At 46.3% G+C, this 15,735-nt stretch overlaps 1 protein-coding gene across 5 annotated transcripts in view; it reads right to left on the reverse strand.

The window, feature by feature from the left end:
• The window catches only part of ECT2 (epithelial cell transforming 2), a 137,423-nt gene that overhangs the window by 108,838 nt on the left and 12,850 nt on the right, over positions 1 to 15,735 (reverse strand). For 4 of the 5 annotated variants that reach the window (XM_077487964.1, XM_077487963.1, XM_077487962.1 and 1 more), the window contains exon 2: positions 3,864 to 3,944. The exons of the other annotated variant lie outside the window; for it this stretch is intronic. The gene's annotated coding sequence lies outside the window, so the exon portion shown is untranslated. The remainder of the gene's footprint in view (positions 1 to 3,863; positions 3,945 to 15,735) is intronic. 5 annotated transcript variants of the gene reach the window in all.

Here is a 15,735-nt window from a genome sequence, read left to right on the forward strand (position 1 = left end):
GCCAACAGAAATTATATTTTTAAGGGTAGAAACTTAAAGGGAACCTCTACTATAGGTTCAAATGCGCGTTTACAAAATGCCTGTAACACCCTTGTCAAAGCCCATGGTGGGAAACTGCCTTTGGAGACCGGGGAAACACTTTCCCTGGCCAACAAAAAACATTTAAGGTCTTCCTCTGCCAGTCTTGTATCAAATTAGACTGAGGGGGCTGCTATCTGCACCCAGAGGGTGCTGACCGCTAGGCCCTTGTCTACTCCGTCCAGGAGAAACTCTAGGATAATCGGAACAGTGGTGGAGGACATCTGTTTTTCTTTGCCCCAGGAACAAAGTCTTCCAAATTTTTGAGTCAATTTTTAGTCACTGGTTTTCTGCTCAGAAGGAGGGTACTTATCACTCTTTCTGAGCAGCCCTTGCGTTTTATGATCTGGCGCTCAATAACCAGGCCACCAGCTAGAAAAATTCGGGCCTTGGGTGTAGTACTGGCACCTGCCTGAGAAGATCCAACCTGTTCAGGAGGTTCCATGGCTCTGCCACTGCCATGGACTTTACGCTAGCGAACTAACTTCTCCTTGGCCACCAGGGTGCTATCAGGAGGAGCTGGCCTGTGGGCTGGCTGAGCTTTTGAAGGACCCACAGAATCAGTGCTAGGGGTGAGAAGGCATATATAAAAAAAATAAAAATAAACCACACAACAACAAACAGTCACTTCCAGCACGAATAGGTCTTCCAAGGTGTGGAGTAACAAGTGTCAGATAAAATGGTAGTGTGAAAGGTATATATGGTATCCCAAAACTAGGTGAATGCTGCCTTCCTCAGATGGGGTAATCCGAAAGGAACTACAAGAAAGCACAGAAATGGAAGGCGCTCACACCTAGTGCATTACCAGAGATAATTTAATAAGAAGTTTTTGTATAAAAAGTGGGTACTCACAAAACGCATGCTGTGATATAGGGTGCTCCCAATGCAATCATTAAAAATACAAAAAGTGAGTTATGCAAAATACTATGTACACATTCAAAACCATGTATAAACATGCATTAGTGAATTGCTTCACTTTATACATGTTCACAAATATTTCAGAAAAAAAAAAAAAGTTCATATATTTATAAAACTATTCAACTATATCATGAAAAGTTCAAAACAGCTCCAAAATTATTTTCTAGATGATTCTACTCCAGCATCATGTGAGAAAAAAAAAAATCCGTGTTCCAAATAATATTCTTGCCTTTTTACCTAAAGTGACTACAAATTTCTTCTTATAAGTTTTCCCTTTTTAGGCTTTACTGGGACTTTTTTTTTTACCCTTTTATGCAACATCTCTTAACCATGCCTTAATCCTGACAGCTCTTCTAGCAGAGTTGATTAATGCGGCCGTTTTAGCCGAGGCTCTTGCAGACTCAACTGCGGCATCTGCAAGGCAAGTGACAGCTTTTCCTATCACTGATAGGAAGACAAGGATGTCATCCGATTCGGATTCCTGTGACAGGTGTTTGGTCACTTTCTCCACCCAGAAATCTGTATTCCTGGCTACACAGGCTGCCTTCTAAGGCTGGACCCACGGCTGATGTATTTGCATTAGAGCTTTTTTACTTCTAAGCAACAAATGTCAGAAAAGGTTTTGTCTTTAAATGGTTAAACTTCCTTCATTTACACTCTGGAAGAAGAGATACTTGGTTTCTACTTACTAGCATCTTGTGATTAAACTTGGCAGGCTGCCTGGATGTTTTTCCCGAAGCTTTGAGAACTCTGCACTTGCTAGAAAGAATTGTGACATGCTGGTTTGAAGATCGGGAAGAGAAACAGACTGTGATTTTTGATTCTTAGCGATTAATCGTGCAGCACTAATTTGTATCCCAAGCCTAAGGAGGGACTCTGTTCTACGGTACGTCAGATCCTTAATACTGCCTGCATCCCCAACTGAGGGTCAGACTTTGTGACCTGATACAGAGCGGCATCCAGTCTTGGGAGCTTAAAGAGGGTTTCCACCAAAAAAAAAAAAAAAATGATTAAAAGCCAGCAGCTATAAATACTACAGCTGCTGACTTTTAATAAATGGACACTCACCTGTCCCGGGTTCCAGCGATGCCGAGGCCGATCGATCGCTCGGCTCTCGGCTGCTGCCGCCACCATTCTAGGTGAGGGAATCAGGAAGTGAAGCGAATCGGCTTCACTTCCCGGTTCCCCACTGCGCATGCGCGAGTCGCGCTGCGCAATAGGAATTCTCCGCGCTGTCACTGGGACCCGTGTGTGTCCCAGCAGACAGCACGGCAGGGCAGGAAATGGCGTAGACTCCCACGGGAGTCTATGCCCGGAAGTGGGTGTAAAATACCTGTCTTTGACAAGCATCTCCACCCCCCTCCCCCCTGAAAGGTGTCAATTGTGACACCGGAGTGGGGGGGGGATCCGATCAGCGGAGGTTCCACTTTAGGGTGGAACCCCGCTTTAAAGAATGCCTGCGTCATCCTCTTTAAAAAGGGAAATCTACTTTTCCAAGCTATGCCCTGTTGCGGCAGGAGGCAGTTTATCTGGGGCCTCCTGGGTTCTGCAAGACAGGAGATAAAGCCTAAATTTAATTTTCCTCAGTCTTCCCCCTAAGGTCCCCGTCACACTGGGACAGGAGCAGCGTTGGCGGTAAAACTGCGCTATTTTTAGTGCCGCTTTACCACCGTTTTAGAGGCGATATTCGTCTGTTTGCGGGGCAGTTTTACCCCCCTGCTAGCAGCCGAGAAAGGGTTAAAACCACCGAGTGCTGCTGCAGCAGAGCTTTCCCGGCGGTATAGTTGCGCTGCCCCATTGATTTCAATGGGCAGGAGCGGTGTATAAATATCTCCTAAACTTTTTATTTATATTTACTGTACATGCAGCCAGTAACATCACTGGCGCAAACTTAAATGTAAATGGCGGCTCCCGCACACATGCGGGGGGGGGGGGGGGGGGGGTTGGTAACATTGGTGTGGCTCCAGCCAGTCACAGATCCAGAGTCTGCAAACCCAGAAGCAAGAAGGGTGAAGATGGAAGCGACCTCCAACTCTGACATTTCAGCAGGGGAGCGCGATGCATACCAGCACATTATAGCTTCACCTTGCAGGGTAAAAAAAAAAAAAAAAAAAAAAAATTTTTTGAGACATATGTGCAGGTTGCTACACAGATGTCAATTGAAATCTCACCCCGATATAGCTAAAAATGGTGCAGAAATGACTTTTTGGAATCTGTGTGGCGTCGCACCAAATCGGACGGTGCAATTGCCGCTGATTTAACATGCTCCAATGTGAACCAGGGCTTAATAATCTTTACTCAGCTGTGTGTCTCAGAGCAGTGGTTCGACCATGTCCTCAAGTACCCCCAACAGGCCATGTTTTGTGAATTTCTCTTAGATAAAATAACTGTCCAAAATAGCAAGCCTATTTAAAGCACCCGTGCAAGATAAAGGAAAACCTGCAAACACAGCCTGCTGGGCGTACTTGAGGACAGGGTTGCCATAAACAATGAAACTCATCTCAAATCAGAAAAAAAAAAAAATGTATGACTTTTTTAGTACCGTTTGCGAGAGGCCTAAGTTCCTACCGCCCTCACCTCCATCTGTTGGCCACAAAGCAGTATTTTTTCAGATTCAATTCATGTTAATTATGAATGAACTTATCTTTACTTTTGCCCATAAAATTTGAAGAACACTTGACCACAAGAGAATGTAGCCCAAGAACATTTGATTTTGCCTCAATATAAAAACAGCTGGTTAGTTTTCATAGAAATAATGTACATGCAGTGTCTCTGGACAAATGGTTATGCAGAATTGTTTTTTATAAATATACTCCAAAGTTATTGTGTGTGGGGGGGGGGGGGGGGGAGACCACCAAAGAACTCACCACAAGAAAATAAGTTATGTGGCAATGGAACACTCTTCACAAGCTTCAAAACGTCTGTACAAACATCCTCACTCCATATGGCTAAAGGAAAAAAAAATAAAAAATAAAGCAGAAACATTGGCTTTGCAAAATGGTAAAACATAACCAAATATCTGTATGGCAGGCAATCACTCAAGGATTATCAGGTATCAGCCAATAAAAGCCCCTAGCCGTGACCCAAAGCCAGGGGTGGTCATACTTCTCAGCACCTGTTATAGAGCAGGCCTTGGAGCGAAAGGGCACTTGTGATGTCAGATTTTACTAATGGAGCCCTCCTTCCCTTTGCTGAGAAGTGTCAAAGAGTTAGGCCTCATGTACAAGGCTGCTGGTAAACGGACGTGCAGAGGCAGTTGGCTGCTTCTTTCAGATGCCCCTGAACTCATCCAATGTTATCTTATGTGTACATGTACACAGGTTAATTTAACCACTTGCCGACCAGCGCACGACGATGTACGTCGACAGAATGGCACGGGCAGGCAAACGGGCGTACATGTACGTCCCTTTAAATTTGCCGCCCTGCCATCGGGAGCACGCCGCCGGCGGCGCGCTGGTCAGGACCCCAGTCGCGGGACCCGCGGACTCGATCGCCACGGGCATCCCCGCGATCGTCTCACGGAGCGGCCAAATGAAGAAATGCCGTTGTAAACAGCATTTCTCCATTCTGCCTAGCAACTAGTGACGCTGATCTCTGCTCCATGTGATTGGAGCAGAGATCAGTGTTCACTAAATGAAAGCCCAACCCCCCCACAGTTAGTAACACACCCCTAGGAACACTTAACCCCTACACTGCCACCCACTGGTTAACCCCTTCACTGCCAGTGTCATTTACACAGGAATCACTGCATTTATATAGCAGTGATTACTGTATAAATGACAATGGTCCCAAAAACGTGTCAAAAATGTCCGATGTGTCCCCCACAATGTCGCAGTCACAATAAAAATTGCTGATCGCCGCCATTACTAGTAAAAAAAAAAAAAAAAAAAAAAAAAAAAAAATTAATAAAAATGCTATAAAACTATCCCTATTTTGTAAACGCTATAACTTTTGCGCAAATCAATAATCGCTTATTGCAATTTTTTTTTACCAAAAATATGTAGAAGAATACGTATCGGCCTAAACTGAGGGAAAAAAATGTTTTTTTTATATATTTTTGGGTGATATTTATTATAACAAAGTAAAAAAATTCATTTTTTTTCAAAATTGTCGCTCTATTTTTGTTTATAGCGCAAAAAAAAAAAAAAAACGCAGGGGTGATCAAATACCACCAAAAGAAAGCTCTATTTGTGGGGAAAAAAAAAAAAAAAGGACGTCAATTTTGTTTGGGAGCCACGTTGCACGACCACGCAATTGTCAGTTAAAGCGACGCAGTGCCGAATCGCAAAAAGTGGTCTGGTCTTTGACCAGCAAAATGGTCCGGTCTGCAAGTGGTTAAACATGGGTTTTTATCTGTCAATTTAAATGGTTCAGAAGAGGTTGTAAAAACGTCCCATGTACATTAAGCCTAAGGGTTTGGGTACATTTGCATCAGAACTGCTTTCCGCTAACCAATAGAGAAGCAAAGCCAACTCAATGTAGCTACTGCTGTCCATGCCACAACAGACAGAAATAGGCCCAAGACAGGTACTTTTTCTGCACATCTTTGGTCAGCCTAACCCCTAAGATTCCCAACATAACACCGATGGCAGACATTCTGCATGATGAGAGGATATTAGACTACCGTATATCAGGGGTTGACAAATTTGCTTTGAATTTAGGAGCCAGTTAAAAAAGTTAGGAGCCAGTTTTTTTTTTCAGCTCCCGGGGTAAGGCCACTCATTTTCACCCCCTATCCCTAACTCACAATGGAGCACCCAGTCAATAACTCCATTGAAACGCTGTTACATCAGGGGTATGGGCTGACCAGAAAGAGTAAGGCTGGCAACAGATGGAACTGGCTGGCACTGCCAGGTGGCACTGGTTGCCACTGGAAGGCACGTGGAACTGCCAGATGGCACTGACAGGTGACACTAGTTGGCATTGGCAGGTGACACTGGTTTGGAACTGGCAGGTGACACTGGTTTGGAACTGGCAGGTGACACTGGTTTGGAACTGGCAGGTGACACTGGTTTGGAACTGGCAGGTGACACTGGTTTGGAACTGGCAGGTGACACTGGTTTGGAACTGGCAGGTGACACTGGTTTGGAACTGGCAGGTGACACTGGTTTGGAACTGGCAGGTGACACTGGTTTGGAACTGGCAGGTGACACTGGTTTGGAACTGGCAGGTGACACTGGTTTGGAACTGGCAGGTGACACTGGTTTGGAACTGGCAGGTGACACTGGTTTGGAACTGGCAGGTGACACTGGTTTGGAACTGGCAGGTGACACTGGTTTGGAACTGGCAGGTGACACTGGTTTGGAACTGGCAGGTGACACTGGTTTGGAACTGGCAGGTGACACTGGTTTGGAACTGGCAGGTGACACTGGTTTGGAACTGGCAGGTGACACTGGTTTGGAACTGGCAGGTGACACTGGTTTGGAACTGGCAGGTGACACTGGTTTGGAACTGGCAGGTGACACTGGTTTGGAACTGGCAGGTGACACTGGTTTGGAACTGGCAAGTGGCCCTGGTTGGCGATGGCAGGTGGCCCTGGTTGGCGATGGCAGGTGGCCCTGGTTGGCGATGGCAGGTGGCCCTGGTTGGCGATGGCAGGTGGCCCTGGTTGGCGATGGCAGGTGGCCCTGGTTGGCGATGGCAGGTGGCCCTGGTTGGCGATGGCACTAGTTGTCACTGGCAGATGTCACTGATTGGCGGTGGCACTGGTTGGTGTTGGCAGATGGCACTGATTGGCGGTGGCACTGGTTGGTGGTGGTGGCAGGTGGCACTGGTAGGTGGCACTGATTGGCGGTGGCAGGTGGCACTGACTGGCGGTGGCACTGGTAGGTGGCACTGGCACTGGGTGGTGGCAGGTGGCACTGGGTGGTGGTTGCAGGTGGTATTGGCGGTGGCACTGGTTGGCACTAGCAGGTGGCACTGATTTGTGGTGGCAGGTGGCACTGATTGGCGGTGGCAGATAATTGGTTGCCACTGGCAGGTGGCACTGATTGGTGGTGGCACTGGCAGGTGCCACTGGTTGGCACTGGCACTGATTGGCAGTGGCAGGTGGCACTGATTGGCGGTGGCACTGGTTGGTGGTGGCAAGTGGTATTGATTGGCGGTGGCACTGGTTGGTGGCAGGTGGCACTGGTTGGTGGTGGCAGGTGGTATTGATTGGCGGCACTGGTTGGCGCTGGCACTGGTTGGCGCTGGCAGGTGGCACTGGTTGGTTGCAGGTGGTATTGATTGGAGGTGGCACTGGTTGGCACTGATTGGTGGCAGGTGGCACTGGCAGGTTTCACACGGAGCATTCTGTTACTGAAATGTAACAGAGGAGCTGGCGGGACCCTGCCGGGGTGTGAAACTGACAAGTAACAGAGAGTTGGATATGTCAGATTTCAGCCTGATGTCGGGGTGGGCGGGACCCAGCCGGGGTGGGCGGGACTCAGCAGCTATCAAACACCAGCCAACGATTGGGCTGCTTAAGAAAAGGGGCGGGCCACATACACGTAGCGGCCCGCCCAGATCCCATTGGCTGGTGTTTGATAGCTTGCTGGGTCCCGCCCCCACCCCGGCCGGGTCCCGCCCACCCCGACATCAGGCTGACAGATCCTCCTCTCTCCATTGCGTGTCAGTTTCACACACAGCGCGGTGCTGCAGAGTGTGAAGGAGAGAGGAGGACGGCAGTCAGTGTTAATGCTGCTGCATGTCTGGGGCATCGATAGTGAGTCGGCTGGTGGCAGCTTAGGCGCCAGGTCGCGATTTCTGGTCGCATTGGCGACCCGGCGCCTGGGGTTTGTCGAGCCCTGCCGTATATACTCGAGTATAGGTCGATCCGAATATAAGCCGAGGCCCCTAATTTACCACAAAAAACTGGGAAAACGTATTGACTCGAGCATAAGCCGGGGGTGGGAAATGCAGCAGCTACTGTAAGTGGCAAAGAGGGTCAACAATGCCCATCTGCAGCTGCATGTCTCACTGTGTCTATTGCATGCCTCCCTGTGTCCTGTGCAGATCTGCCTACCTCACTGTGTCCTGTGTAGATCTGCCTACCTCACTGTGTCCACCTCCCTGTGTCTATTGCAGCCTACCTGTGCTAATCTTCATCCTTTGTGTCCTGTGCATGCCTCCGTGCGCCCATCTGCAGCTACCGTATATACTCGAGTATAAGCCGAGATTTTCAGCCCTTTTTTTTAGGCTGAAAGTGCCCCCCTCGGCTTATACTCGAGTCACCGCCGTCTGCCTACCTGATCAGGCATGTCATGTAGACAGGCGGTGGCCAGCGTGTCATAAAAACATACGGCAGCCATTCCAGTATTCAAAAGCCGCGCCTCCTCCTCGTCTGCGATAGGCAGAACACTCAATTTCCCAGCAGTCAGTTTTCAGCCTATCACGGACATCCTCTCATCCTCGTCTGAGGTATGAGGATGAGGGGATGTCCGTGATAGGCTGAAAACTGACTGCTGGGAAATTGAGTGTTCTGCCTATCAGACGAGGAGGAGGCGCGGCTTTTAAATACTGGAATGGCCGCTGTATGTTTTTATGACACGCTGGCCACCGTCTGTCTACATGACATGCCTGATCAGGTAGGCAGACGGCGGTGACTTGAGTATAAGCCGAGGGGGGGGGGGGGGGGGGGGGCACTTTCAGCCTAAAAAAAAAAGGGCTGAAAATCTCGGCTTATACTCGAGTATATACGGTATGTCTGGAGATGTGGCTGAACTCTGTTTATAAACCTAAAATTCTCCTTTTGAGGACTATGGCCATCATTAGAAAACAAATTAAAGTGGTATTAAAATAGTTTTAAAGCCTAAACATTTTTATCTTGGTGCATTCCTTGCATTAAAAGGGTCAATAAACCCACATAATTAAAAAGCCAATGTATTACATGTTGTTCATACTCCGGTCACATTAGTTTTCTTAATCCTGCAAAACACCTGGTTGAGCCTGCTGTTCTGTGTGTGTCCCCCTCCTGTCCACGTCCCCACTGCAGTTAGGGATTTTGCAGAGCAGCGTTGCCAGCTTACACACATGATTTCAGTGTTTTTCTATGCTGAGCATCCCCCCCCCCCCCCCCCCCCATCACATCACATCTGAGCAGCCCATGTTACTACAAAGTCACACAAGTGGGTATATACACAGTGGTAAATGACATCTCCTTCCTCCATGCCCACTAACCAGCTAAACACAATGGGGGCGTGATATTACATCTTGACTGATTGAGGCTTCATCTCCCTTTTATTCTAAGACTCAGGCTGGAGGGGCGAGATGGTAGCACCAGCACCTGAGAGCAGATTCAAGAATCTGCTCAGGTGAGGACACTGCTGGATGCCAGAACAGGCAAGTGCACTAAGGCTTAATTTACACAGAACGTTTTACAACCTCCCCTGAACGATTTAACGTGACAGATAGACGACAATTGAAAAAAAACGCCTGTTTTGCCACATTTAGATTTAGAAGCTCCCCCCCCCCCCCCAGTCGAAAATTAAACACCCCAGTAAACGAAACGTGGCTAAATGTGTTTACAAGCCGTGTTTGGCATTTCAAATGCCACTCAACATCTGTCCTGAACGCTTTTTTTGCTTTTTTTTTGCTTTCCAAAAATTGTTTCTAAATTCAACTGCCTAGAAAAAACTGTAAACGACCCTGTGTACATGTACTGATAAGATAACCGAGGAGAGGTCAGGGGTAGCTGAAAAAAAAAATAATTGCCCAACTGCTCCTAATCATCCATTTACCAGCAGCAGCGTACATGAAGCCCAATAGTAAAAAAGTCAGCAGCTACAGTATTTGTAGCTGCTGAGTTTTAATTTGAGGGGGCTCTAAGTGTTAGCAGAAGTTCAGCGTTAACGCAGTAGTGAAGTCTTAAAAAAGGCTCTCCTACAAGTAAATGGCACAAAATACTAGCACATTATGACAGTTACCTGTATAAGGTATCCCTCCAGCGGCAAGCAGACAGGGCTTCCATCGAGGGCTCCGGCTGTTTGAATGGCCAAGCCAGGATGACTTCACTCCCACACATATAGCTAGGAGTCAAGATCACAGCACAGAGCTCTGGATTAATGGCACATTCAGAGTACCCTCAATTCAGAGCAAAGCGCGCACGCAACGGTGACATCTGCAGAAATTGTGCATATTTCCAAGGTGGTGCAAGTTTTGGAGATATTCCTTGTACCTATATAGATAAGCATCATTATATGCTTACCTGTAGGTAAAAATGTCCAAGTGGTGTTTACTACTGCTTTAAAGTGGTAGTAAACTCTGCTTTTTAACTTGTATCTACAGGTAAGCCTTTAATATGTGTTAATTGTAGGTGCAAGGAACGTCTCCTACACTTGTGGTGTTTAGGATATTTTTACACTTGAAGGCAGTGACATCACTGAAGCATGCGCTCTGAACTTACAGCACACCGAGTGAGGTCATCACAGCTTGGCCATTCAATCGACTGGATAGTGCAACTCCAGACTACTGTTATCACAGAGTAAAAAAAAATAAAAATCCCAAATTTTGGGGTGCCCTCAGATCAGGAATAGAAATCTTCCAATGGGGTGCACTAGTTCTGGTGACAGCTGTGGCTTTCCTCACTTTGCAGAGATTTCCTCTCACTTCCAGTTTAGGCTATGGGGCAGGAAGTGCAGAGGAATCTCTCCAATGGGACACAGATGACAAAAGAAAACATGACAGGAGTTCTAACCTCTCTCTAAAAAGGAGAAGTCCAGCCTGAGCTCATTCGGCTGGGCTGCTCCTATGGGTTACAGAGTGGTCTGAAGTCCGCTCCTGCTGACATCACCAAGATCAGTCCAGGCACAGAGTCAGCTCGACTCTGGAAGTCAGGATTCGCTAGGTGCCTGGACTGTTACATAGCAGGGGAGGTTGAAAAAAAAAAAAAATACAAGTCCTGTGTGTGCGATTTTATGTCAGTATTCCATTGTATATCCCTGCACATTGTGGTTGTTCAGGTGCTTATCTAATATTTTTAAATTAATCGATGCTCACCGCCTGTAGAGTGGGAGAATTACCGTTTTATCTCTGGAGTTGATGCCCTTTTAAATGCATGCCAATATTCTCTTTGCTTGCAGCAGCTTGGCATTGCTGAGCCAATCTACCAAGATCCCCAGGTCCTTTTCTATCCTAGATTCCCCCAGAGGTTCTCCCCCCAGTGAGTAGATTCCATTAATATTTTTGCCACCCAAATACATTAAACCTCATTTGCCATGTAGTTGCCCACCCCATTTATTTGTTCAAATCTTGCAAGGTTTCCACATCCTCCAGAGAAGTTATTGCCCTGCTTAGCTTAGTATCGTCGGCAAAGACAGATTGAGCTGTTTATTCCATCTTCCAGGTCGTTTATAAATTAAATAGGATTGGTCCCAGCGCAGAACCCTGCGGGGACTCCTTTCCACAATGGCCCAATCCGAGTACTCCCTATTTATCACTACCCTCTGAACTTGGCCCTGTAGCCAGTTTTCAGTCCATGTACTCTCCCAATGGTCCATGCAGACCGACCTTAGTTTGTACAGTAAGACCCCTTTCACACTGGGGCGTTTTTCATGCGCTTTAGCTTTAAAAGGGATCTCAGTGTGAAAGCTCTCAGGCTTTCACATTGGGATTGCAGATGAGGCTTCTTTCAAGCGCTTTACAGGCGCTTTTTTTAACACTAAAGTGCCTGAAAAACGCCCCAGTGTGAAAGGGGTCTAAACATTTATGTGGAACTGTATCAAACGACTTTGCAAAATCCAGATACACCATGTCTACGTACCTTCCTTTAGCTAGATGGCAACTCACTTCCTCATAGAAGGCGAATAGGTTGGTTTGGCAAGAATGATCCTTCATGAATCCATGCTGATTAATACCAATGATACCGCTGTCATGACTAAAATCTTGCCATTTTATAATTTTTTTTTTTTTTACTAGTAATGGCGGCAACCAGCGATTTATTTTGTGACTGCAACATTATGGCGGACAAATCGAACTTTGGGACCATTCACATAGCGATCGGTCTGATTAAAAATGCATCTATTACTGTGTAAATGTGACTGCCAGTGAAGGGGTTAACCACAAGGGGGCAGTGAAGGGGTTAAGTGCATCCTAGGGAGTGATTCTAACTGTGGAGGGGTTGGGCTATGTGTGACGCAACACTGATCACTGCTCCTGATTACAGGGAGCAGAGATCAGTGTCACTATGCAGAATGGGGAAATGCTTGTTTAGCATTTCCCCGTTCTCCTCGAGATGATCGTGGGTATCCCCGTGGACATAGAGTCCAACAGGACCCGCGATCACTCTGAGGTCGCGCCGCAAAGCGCTTCTTAAATGGAAACGTACAGGTACGTTAATCTGCCTGTACGTGCCCTTCTGCCGACGTATATTGGCGTAAGCCGGTCGGCAAGTGGTTAAAGCATACTCATTTTCTCTACATGTTCTTTGTGCCCAAGATTTTATCCCATTTAGTATCTTCTAGCAAGGATCGTAGTTTAGGGAAGTGGACTTTTGAAATTCAGTGTCTTTGTAGTCAACTTATGTTTCCCATTACTGTAATATATACTGAAACCAATTGACCTATGATCACAGTTTCCTAAATTGCCAAGTATTTTCACATCCGTGATCAGGTCTGTATTGTTGGTAAAAAGGACATTTAGGAAATAGCAAGCTTTAGATAAATGCATGGTTCCTTCCGCTTAGTCTGTCTGGATAATTAAAAACCCCTAGCAAGTACTTGCCATCCTTGCTGCTAATCCAAATTGTGATAGAAGGTCCACCTCCCCCTGTAATCAGTATTATACTATACCAAAACCCTCCCCCCCCCCCCCCTTCTACACACCCTAAAGTAGGGGTGCCCAACTGCGGCACACTCCGATGTGGCCCGCCAGGTCTAGCTCTGTGATGGCGGGTTGGCACGCCAAGATTGCTGGTTCCCGACCCACCATCTCCGAGCATTGGTGCGAAGAACGGAGCCGCTGCTAGAGGAAGCAGAGCCGATGCTTCCTGTATAGCGCTGGCTCCTTCACAGGCAGAGTGATACCAAATGTACTCCACCTGTGACAGGAAGCATAAGCTCTGCCCTCTACTGCAGCTACCACAATTATGCTCGGAGATGACAGGTCGGGACACAGGAACCTGCAATCTGGGGGAGGAGCCACCAGTATCAGTACCAACCAGCAAATATAAGCCAGATGCATGAATCCTGATGAAGTGTAGATTGAGGTCAGTTGAGGAGTAGGTAAACTGCTGTGCATCAGTGTAAAAGCAGCCTTAGACCCCTTTCACGTGATCGGTCCCGCCCATCTCTTTCAGGTGGACCCAAATGGACCCTCCATTCACCTCTATAGAGCAGCAGATGTAAACAGACTTGTGTCCGTTTACACCCGCCTATCTGCAATCAGATCTCCTTTAAAAAATAAATACGATTTTTATTACAGCTTACCTGTAAAATCCTTTTCTTGGAGTACATCATGGGACACAGTGCCTTAATTACTTAATGGGTTATGGGCCACCTTCAGGTGTTGACACTGGTATACCCAATCAAGGAAGTTCACTCACTATATAACCCTTCCAGAAGCACATCAGTTTTTGAAGCAAAGAAAGATACTTAAATCCTAAAAGAGGGGAGGGACCGCTGTGTCCCATGATGTATTCCAAGAAAAGGATTTTACAGGTAAGCTGTAATAAAAATCCTATTTTCTTTATCGTACATCATGGGACTCAGAGCCTTAAGTAATTACTTAATGGGAAGTCCCATAGCAATGCTACTTGAGGGGAGGGAGAAACAACCTGCAAGGTACCCACGGACTTGAGGACTTCTACTGCTGCCTGCAGTACACTGTGCCCAAAAGGCAATATCCTCATACCTTCTTACATCCACCTAATATAAAAAATACAAAAAACGCAGATACAGATCTGAGCCATGGAGGCCTGGTGACGCACTGCCCAAAAAAGCATTAACCGCTCTGGTAGAGTGCGCCTTAACTTGAAAAAGGGGGAATCTTACTCCTTAAAGCATAAGCTTGAATTATAACTTGCCGAATCCAAAGTAATAGTGGATTTCGACGCTGCCACTCCTTTCTTAGGACCCTCTGGCAGAATAAAATCAGACATCTTAAAAAAAAAAAAAAAAAAAAAAAAAAAAAAAAAAAAAGCTTCCTTGTCAAGACTAAGGGAATATGTTGCATCGGTTCAAATGGTTTTTGTAACACTGACAAAATAAAATTCAGGTCCCAAGGGTTTAAAGGCAATTTAACTGGCGGATTAATCCACATCACTCCTTGCATAAAAACCTGGACTAAAGAATGCGTAGCAAGCAGTCTTTGAAATAAAATCGATAAGGCTGAGACTTGGCCCTTAATAGTACCCAGGGCCAATTTCATCTCTATGCCTATTTGCAGAAAGGCAGGAATTCTGCCTATGATAGATCTCCATGGGTGTCTCCTTGGATTCACACCAGGAAACATAAGCCCTCCAGACTAATATATAGTTCTGCAAGCTGGTTTCCTTGCATAAAATCAGAGATAACTGACTCGAAAAGTCCACGTTTTTCTCAGAAAGTGGGTTTTAAAAGCCAGGCCATTAAATTTAGCATTCGTAAAGTAGGATGGAATATCGGCCCCTGTGAGAACGGGTCTGGCTTTAGTGGAAGGGACCATGGATCCTCCACTGCCATCTTTACGATTTCTGCATACCATGACCTTCTGTGCCATGCTGGTGCTGCCAGAATTACCTTTTTTTTTGTTTTTTTTCTTGATCCTGCAAAGAAGTTGAGGCAGCAATTGAATATGGGGAAATGCAAAGATCAGTGAGAACTGATCCCACTGTATAACCAACACATCTGATCTGCATGCGAATGGATGCTTTGTTCTGGACACAAAGTTGACTAACTTTATCTTGAACTGGATGCTAGAAGATCTACGTCCGGAGTCTGCCATCTTTGACAAACAGCCCAAAAATATGTCAGGGTGAAGAAACCATTCCCCTGGGAATAATCTGCTGGCGACTTAAGTAGTCCACATGCCAATCATCTATTCCAGAATAAAGACTGCTACTAGGCACAGAATATTTCTTTCTGCCCAAGTTAAAATATTGTTCACCTCTCTGCGCTGAGAGATTCTTGGTGGCATTGGCGGATTGGATCCTGACAGGACAATCCCTTAACCTAGAAGTCCAGGTCTTTAGAACCTGACACACTGCCCGAATGTCTAGGATGTTGATGGGCGAGGCTCTTTTGGTTCTTGACCACTGTCCTTGGTAATTTAGCACTGCTCCCCAGCCTGAAAGGCTGGCATCTGTCGTTACCACTTTCCAGATAATAGGTCTGAAAGATTTTCCTTTCAGCAGATTCTGGTTAGTAACCACCAATTGAGGCTTTGGAACACCCTTAGGGACAGCCGCATTGGCAAGTCCAAAGCTTGGATCGTCTTGTTAGCAAATAGAATAAGGTTTTGCAACAGTCTTGAATGGAACTGGACATAGGGAACTGCTTTGAATTAAGCCACCATCCTAACAACCTCATGCAAAGGCGAATGGAGGGATCTCCTTTTTGACCTGACCATTCACACCAACTCTCTTATGGACTTGTCTTTTGCCTGGGCAAGAACACCTTTTTTCTGGGCTGTATCTATGATCAGCCCAAATACTCCAGCTTTATTTTTGCTGTTTTAAAAGGAAGACTTCACTAGGTTGAGAATGCAACAGACTTTTCCAGGTAACTGGTTGTAATACGTATACCTTACTTCTGAACACCGATTGGTCTATTAGCAATAGATAGT

Source organism: Lithobates pipiens, unplaced genomic scaffold (assembly GCF_037356315.1).
Source record: "Lithobates pipiens isolate NorthernLeopardFrog02 unplaced genomic scaffold, aLitPip1_a1.2 Scaffold_18, whole genome shotgun sequence".
Lineage (NCBI taxonomy): Eukaryota > Metazoa > Chordata > Amphibia > Anura > Ranidae > Lithobates > Lithobates pipiens.